The sequence below is a fragment of the Odocoileus virginianus genome, chromosome 9, assembly GCF_023699985.2.
Source record: "Odocoileus virginianus isolate 20LAN1187 ecotype Illinois chromosome 9, Ovbor_1.2, whole genome shotgun sequence".
NCBI classification, from domain to species: Eukaryota; Metazoa; Chordata; class Mammalia; order Artiodactyla; family Cervidae; genus Odocoileus; species Odocoileus virginianus.
In genome coordinates, this window is record NC_069682.1 from 73,652,161 (window position 1) to 73,658,972 (window position 6,812).

The window sequence follows — 6,812 nt, forward strand, 5'->3', positions numbered from 1 at the left end:
CTAGAATTTGCTTATAAAATACGTGTGTACTTATACAATTCGGGTCACTCCTGTGTTGAAAGGCTTTCAGGCAGAAACTCGTGCCTGTAACTAGGCGCTGCCACCTCTGAGTGCTCCGCGTCCACACGAGAACCCCAGCGCAGCCACCCGGGCTCTCGTGGAGCCACAGCTCTCGGGGGCGCCTCTCAGAGTGCGCTGAGAGGGACGTGCAGCTGGGGGGGAAAGTGACAGCAGGAAAGCTGACCTTGTATCAATTTTAAATACTAGAGTTCACATGCAATTTTATTTGAAATGGGGAACTATACCTCACTGCTTGAAAAAAAGAGAAAAATGATTGAGAACATGGCTTACATCCCAATCTAGCTTCAGGGAGGGTGTGAGATGGGAAGTGTTTCCACATTTACTCCACTTTAACAGGCCCCCAGCAAGGCAGGGACACACCCTGTTGAGGGGCTCCAGCACGCCGCTGCCTACGCGGAACTCCACAGCCTGGGGACTGCTTGCTGTCAATGGACCAGGTTTAAAAGATGTGACAGTGGGAAATCAAATGAATTCACAGGCAGGCCTAAGAGGACATCCAGATATGTTCATTTATAAGCATTCCAGAAGCACATCTAAATAGCCTAAGATAGAAAGTAAGTTATTTTCAATTCCTTAATAAGTTTTCCATGCTCTAGCAAAACTAGTCAAAACAATTTTCCCATAGGAATGGGAAATGTCTTTCTTACTATTCTTGAATAACAAAATACATAATTTTCTTAAATTATCTTCTCACGTTTTTCTAAGCTATCTCCTACAGTCAAGGCTTACCAAAAGCATTATTCTTACAGCAGGTTTTGCCACTTGATGGCTCAATCCTTACACTTTCCACCAGTTCTACTTTTCTGATCCCAAACCAGGATTCTTAAGCACTCCCTGCATTAGAACACACCGAGTCTCACTTCATCTTTTTCACCAGAGCAAGAATTCCTAATTGCTGACTTAAAACGTACAATATGTAAAATTTTAATAAATCCCACATTTCCACTAGATAAGAGGTTTCTTCAGATACATTAGGTTTCAAGAGACCACTCATACAGGTCCTCAATTGTTGCCAGCTCCCACCAGAAAAGGAAAGCCTTACAAATTTTCAAGGGAAGCTCAAGTTTCCGTAACCTCTTAAATGGGAGCATAGAGGGTTCAGAAAAAGAAAAAGCAGAAGGGCAAAAGCCAGCAATTATCTAAGCAAAAATTACTGCTCAGAGGAGAGAAGGAACAAGACTGCCCTAAAACAAAACACTGGGAAAAGCAACGGACTAGAAACAAACTTTCTTTTTAGATCCTTATACAGGCAACTTCAAACCTTACACAGTTGCTACTTCTTCAACTACCTGCCACTAGCACAACTCTCACCCATAAAGCAGCTAGTGTAGCTCGATGCTTTAACTGCGCAGCCTACTTGGAATCCTTGGGTGTGAGCTGACATCCAAACACAAAACATCACTATGAAGTTATGAAGCACTCATATGGGCCCTCATCAGCCAAACAGCTCACAGAGGCACTATAAAAGCCTGTGCTCCAAACACAGGCCCGGGAGCCAGGCCAGACATGTTCCAAAGCTCACTTCACTGCTGAACACCGTAGTGCCTTGATTTCCCTACTTGTGAAACAAGGACAGTCCTGAGAGAATTGAGAATGGTTTATAAAGTGCGAAGAAAATGACACCAATATTAAAGGCTTCGACCAAATCGTATGTGAAATGACGTACAAACAACTGAAAGCTAAGAGACTCAATTACAAATCTACACCCTTACTGGAGAAGGAATTAAGATGTGGAAGGATTTGTTTTTAATTCTAAGAGATGGTCCACGTAGGAGTCTCTTACAGATTCCACACATGTTTTTCAGCTACAACTCAGTCTTAAAATGTGGCATATGTTCAAGGCTGTCTTACCCTGGTAATTCTGTTCGGTCTTTTATGCTCTTCTCTTTAATTTTCAAGCCTTTATTTCTGGAACACTGCTAAAATTATTGAAATATCAGTATTTCTCTAGCTGCTGTCTTGGAACTAAGCTAGGGATCAATAAAACCAAGGAGGCCTGTGACTGCACCTAAGACAGAGGACAGGAACACATACATGGAGAGAAACTGTAACAGTGAAAAGAATTCTTTATTTTACACTTATTAGAACAAAAATGTGCACCCCTCATCAAAACTCACTTTACATAGTTGGCTCACATTTTACCTGTGACTTCCTGTACACAAACATATCCCCACACAATCAAGTTGAGAGAGAGAGATATATGTATCTCCCAATTTGAGAAGCCTGCTAATATGTAGAGAGCCTTTCCCTTCTAGTGAAGCAGAGGATGAACTCTCATTCCCAGCGACCCCTCAACTGGCAGATTTTTAAGACAGGTTGTGATCAAAACAAAGGTATAAGGGGCACTGAGACCATAAGAGACTGAGGGAACCCAATCACCCATCCCCTCAGGTTCCAATGAACTGAATCAGGCAAACAAAAAACACAGAGTCACATGGAGCTGTGGCCACTCATGCTGGGCAAAACACAGGTGACTGCTCTTACAAAGTGTCTCAGCAATCAAGGTGGAAGGTGCCAATGTGTAAACAAGAAACAGCCTCTACATTCAAAATATCAATTCACTTAATTAGTGTGGGGTTTGGCTCATACCAGTCTCAAACACCAAGTTTCCAAACTAACAACATAAAATGTGTAACTAACAGAGATGCACATCAGCAAAACCTGGCATTTGCTCCAGACACCACAGGTTCTTATAGAACCAGGGGAGGAAAACCTTTGTAAGTTTACTGATGCTAGCAACACATCAAGGTCTGTGAATTTAACTATAATTAATACATAATAACATTTCTCTTAATGTTCATGCCTCTTAGGCAAATAAATGAAAATTACACTCTCATGGAAAATATTTCACCTTCTGGACGATATAACAGACTGGATGAAATTTTTTAAAAGTGAAAGTCCTTTGGAAGCCTAGGTTGAACAAGTAGTTTATTACACAACAGTACTTGGGCACCTTGATGTAAGCTATGAATTAGGTTCTAATCTTATAAAAAAATTTTTTTTTGTATTTTCACATTAAAAAAAACTGTTTATCTAAAGTTCAAACAGATTTAAAAAAAAAAAACAAACCCCGAACATTTATTGATTTTTTTCCCCATACGCTTAAATGTATTGTTTTTTAAACTACTTCTGATATTTGGACCTTTTATTTGTATTTTAGGTGTATATATCATTTCAACACTAAAAAACTATCATGTGTGTATATATGTATCTCAACCCATCTATTAAGAAAACCAATTTGCCAAGGTCTGTGACAATTTATGCAATTTGTTATTTATGCAAGGTTCTCAAAACAAAAAACACTACTTTCAGAATAAATTCTCAAGTTTTCCTTTTATTTTTTTCCCTACCCAAGGAGGGATCCCTACTTGCTCCTTTATAACAGAACAGTCCTATCTTCCTTATTAAACTGTATTTTTCACAATTAAATGTGCAGTCAGAATGTGTACATTAACCACCAGATTGCTACTTAAAATTTCATACTAAAAAGTACTTTTAATGTTTTCTAAAACTTACCAGTAGTTACACTTCAATATATGATGCACCTAATATAATTATAGTTCTAGCAAGCAAATTAAATAATAAAGACATGTAGGAGTGTACGTCACTAATAAAAATCAAAAGCCATTTTTATTTGATAAAGCCTACTGATTATTTGCAAACAAGTACACATTCATGGAAAGGTTTGTTCTGATCACAGAATGTTTCAGGTTTTTAGAAGCTTAGCAACTCTTGAGACTGGGTCATCAAAATAACAATAATCTAGAACTTACTTGACATTTAGTCTATTCAACATGGTGACATTTTATTTTTAATATAAATAGCATTATAACTTTCCCTGCACTCCGGTTTAAGGGAAAAAAGACATAACAGGTATGTTTAAAACCAATGACTTTCAGAATAAGCAGGACCAAGGATCTTTAGAGATTCACAGTCCAACTTCCTCTAATTCCTACATAGAGACTATAAGAACCAAAAACCAAAGACTTAGTTAGTTCAAAGTATAGCAGTCTCTAGTATGGCAGTGTTATTAGGAAATTTTCAAAAAGGGCCAACAACAAAGGAGTATCTACTTAAAGTTCAATTAAATAGAATACCCATTCCCCACCCTCTAGTTAATTGAGGCTTTTTAATAAACCCTCACAGTTTACCTAAATTTCAGCCCATCAAGGCCAACTGTTTCACCTTTTTTTTTGAACGCCAAAATCAGGAAACCCTTGAAATTGCAGAATTTATGCTTTTTAAGAGCTCACAGCAAGTTTTCCTGTAGGGGGAAAATGGCTATTACCACTAAGGACATAAGTTAACATTGTATCTTATGTGTAATTTACTAAATCAAACAAAAACACCTTCACAAACTTCGCCTCCAACATAAAACCTCAAAGAAGAATTTTATTCAAATTAGTCATTTAAAAAGTTGTACAACTCTATATCAAACACAAAATCAGATCAAAATTTTATCTACTTAACCAATACTAAACAGTATTTAAAAATTACAAGTAATACCCATTTAGATTATATATCTGATTCTTCTAATTACTAAACAAATTGTATAAGCAATTATAGTTAAGTCTCTAATGGAATACCTGAACCAAGTTGCCTCCTTTTCACTCACCAAAATGTTATTTGGTAGCAAATGTCCAATGCAAATTCTCCCTTAAGCATCAACTGGTTAACTATGTTTCAAAGACTACAACATTTATTTTCCCAAAGATTTATCTTGGTGAATCTTTATAAAATACTTGCATCAAGGTCTTAAAAGTACCCCTGAGTGTCAATAAACATTGTCAATCTTTGGTAGCAAGTACATGTTCATGGAAAGGCCTGTTCTGATCAGAGAATCTTTATGGTTTCTAAAAGCTTAGTAACTCTTGAGATTGGGTCATCAAAATAACAGTAATCAAATACTTAAGGTACTTCATACACAAAGAGTGAAGAATGCAAATCATTAAAACAATATTAGCAACTTTAAAATTTTCTCTTAAATAAGCCACAAGTCATTTCTCTGTTCAGAACCCACAGCGGCAACCAGCTCTAACCAGTTCCTTGAGGAATGTGGCTAGGCTGAAATTTTGGAAGTGTTGGTTTTGGTGGTGACCAAAGAGGAAGAAATCTCTGGCTTCCCTGTTGTTGCAGTTCCCACCCTCCAAAATGAATATACCCACCGGTGTGAATTGACAATGTGGTCCAAAGAGCAAGGCAGGAACGGAGTCCAGATCCTCAAAATGGTAGTACAGGGCATAACCACTAGGCCACCTATCAGTTCAGTACAAAAAGTACAACCCTGTGCATCATGGTGCAAAAGCTGGGGCCTAGGTTTCGCATTGTGCATCTCACACCTATGGAAATAACAAGAGGAGTAAAATCTACAGAAATCAACTCGCCCTAAGAAGGTGGGTGCTCACAGAAGACTGGTGTCAACGCTTTTGCAAAGGCGGTTGGCTACTGGGATAACGAATGGCAATTTCAAGTCCAAAGTTGGAAAGAAGGGAAATTTACAATCAACTCGGTTGAGTTTAACAGTGGAGAACTCAACATGGTCTTGATGTTTACCAACAAGGCTTTGCAAATCATGACACCCATCTACACGCTTATGAAAATTACTCCCCCACTAAAATCTAACATCCCTCAAGGATTCTGAACTCTCAAAGAGTTGAAAAGACATGGGGCCATGAAGAAGGAATGAAATCAACAATACTCCCCCAAACCTGCTCTCAGGTTTTGAATTTTTCCCTTTACCATCTGACCTTGGAAAGATATGGTGACACATTCAAAGCTTAAGGCAGAAGAATTCCAGAGAAGGGGGAATCTGTGTACCAAGGATGTGCCAAGGTGATTCGTCAAGAACAAATGTGGATTGATTAAGGGTCAACACTTTGAAAAAGTCAAAAGAGAAAACTTCTAAAGTGCAGGGTGCATTCTTTAAAAGAAGTAAAATCACTGCTCTTGGCTCACTTGATCCTTCACCATGTTGCTGTCAGCTCACCCACTAAGAGTGGCAGAGTGTCTTGCTGGGTCCATTTCCCCGTGGTCTGTAGAAGGCGCTGTGAAGCACATCCTGCTCTAGCTCTGGGGCCCTCCCCCCTCTGCAGCCTTACCCAGTGCGGGGAATGCGCCCCCTACTGACTCCAACACTCATCGCCTTTAGCCGACTTGGCTGCGGTGCATTTTGGGTGGGGGCTGGTATTTTCTTCATGGCCATAAACCAGAAGCAACAATGCAGATTTATAAAGAAACTCTATCAAGCTACCCAGGAGATTTTTTCCCCCCTTTCATTCTGAAGGTTCAAGACACTGGCACAAGAAGCATCAGGGAAAGGGCTTGGGTCTGTGGGGATGGACAGCATTAAAATTGGCAAACACAGGAAACAGTTTGGTTCTTTTCCCCTCCTAAGCCTTTGTCTGAGAAATGGGGTTATGGCAAGAACTGTCCAGAGGAACGGGGGAATGCAAGAACGTCAAGAAGACTTAGTGTGGTATGTGTGTGGCTGAAAAGAATATTAGGTCTCAGCGCCTGGACTTAGGCAGAAGAGGAAGAGAGGTAATCGCGCCTTTTCCAGCAGACAGGCATCCAGATTTGGGGGGGAGGGGAGGGCAGGGAGGCAGTCCAGAGGAAGAGAAGATGTGAATAAATGGGTGCTCAAAGAACTACTCCCCATTCATTGCACTAAAAAAAACAAAAAACCGAAACCAAACTCGCAGCTTTCTGGATTTCCATCTTTTACCATCTTA

The 6,812-nt window shown here is 39.5% G+C and overlaps 1 protein-coding gene across 6 annotated transcripts in view; it reads right to left on the reverse strand.

Annotated features, from left to right (window-relative positions):
* Window positions 1-6,812, reverse strand: part of ADNP (activity dependent neuroprotector homeobox) — a 35,735-nt gene that overhangs the window by 22,956 nt on the left and 5,967 nt on the right. Inside the window, exons 2-3 of one of the 6 annotated variants that reach the window (XM_070472759.1) lie at window positions 5,247-5,420; window positions 4,267-4,345 (exon numbers count right to left, since the gene is read on the reverse strand). The exons of 3 other annotated variants lie outside the window; for them this stretch is intronic. The gene's annotated coding sequence lies outside the window, so the exon portion shown is untranslated. Of the gene's footprint in view, window positions 1-4,232; window positions 4,346-5,246; window positions 5,421-6,812 lie in introns of all 6 variants that reach the window. 2 more of the 6 variants (XM_070472758.1, XM_070472757.1) reach the window with 2 other exon arrangements.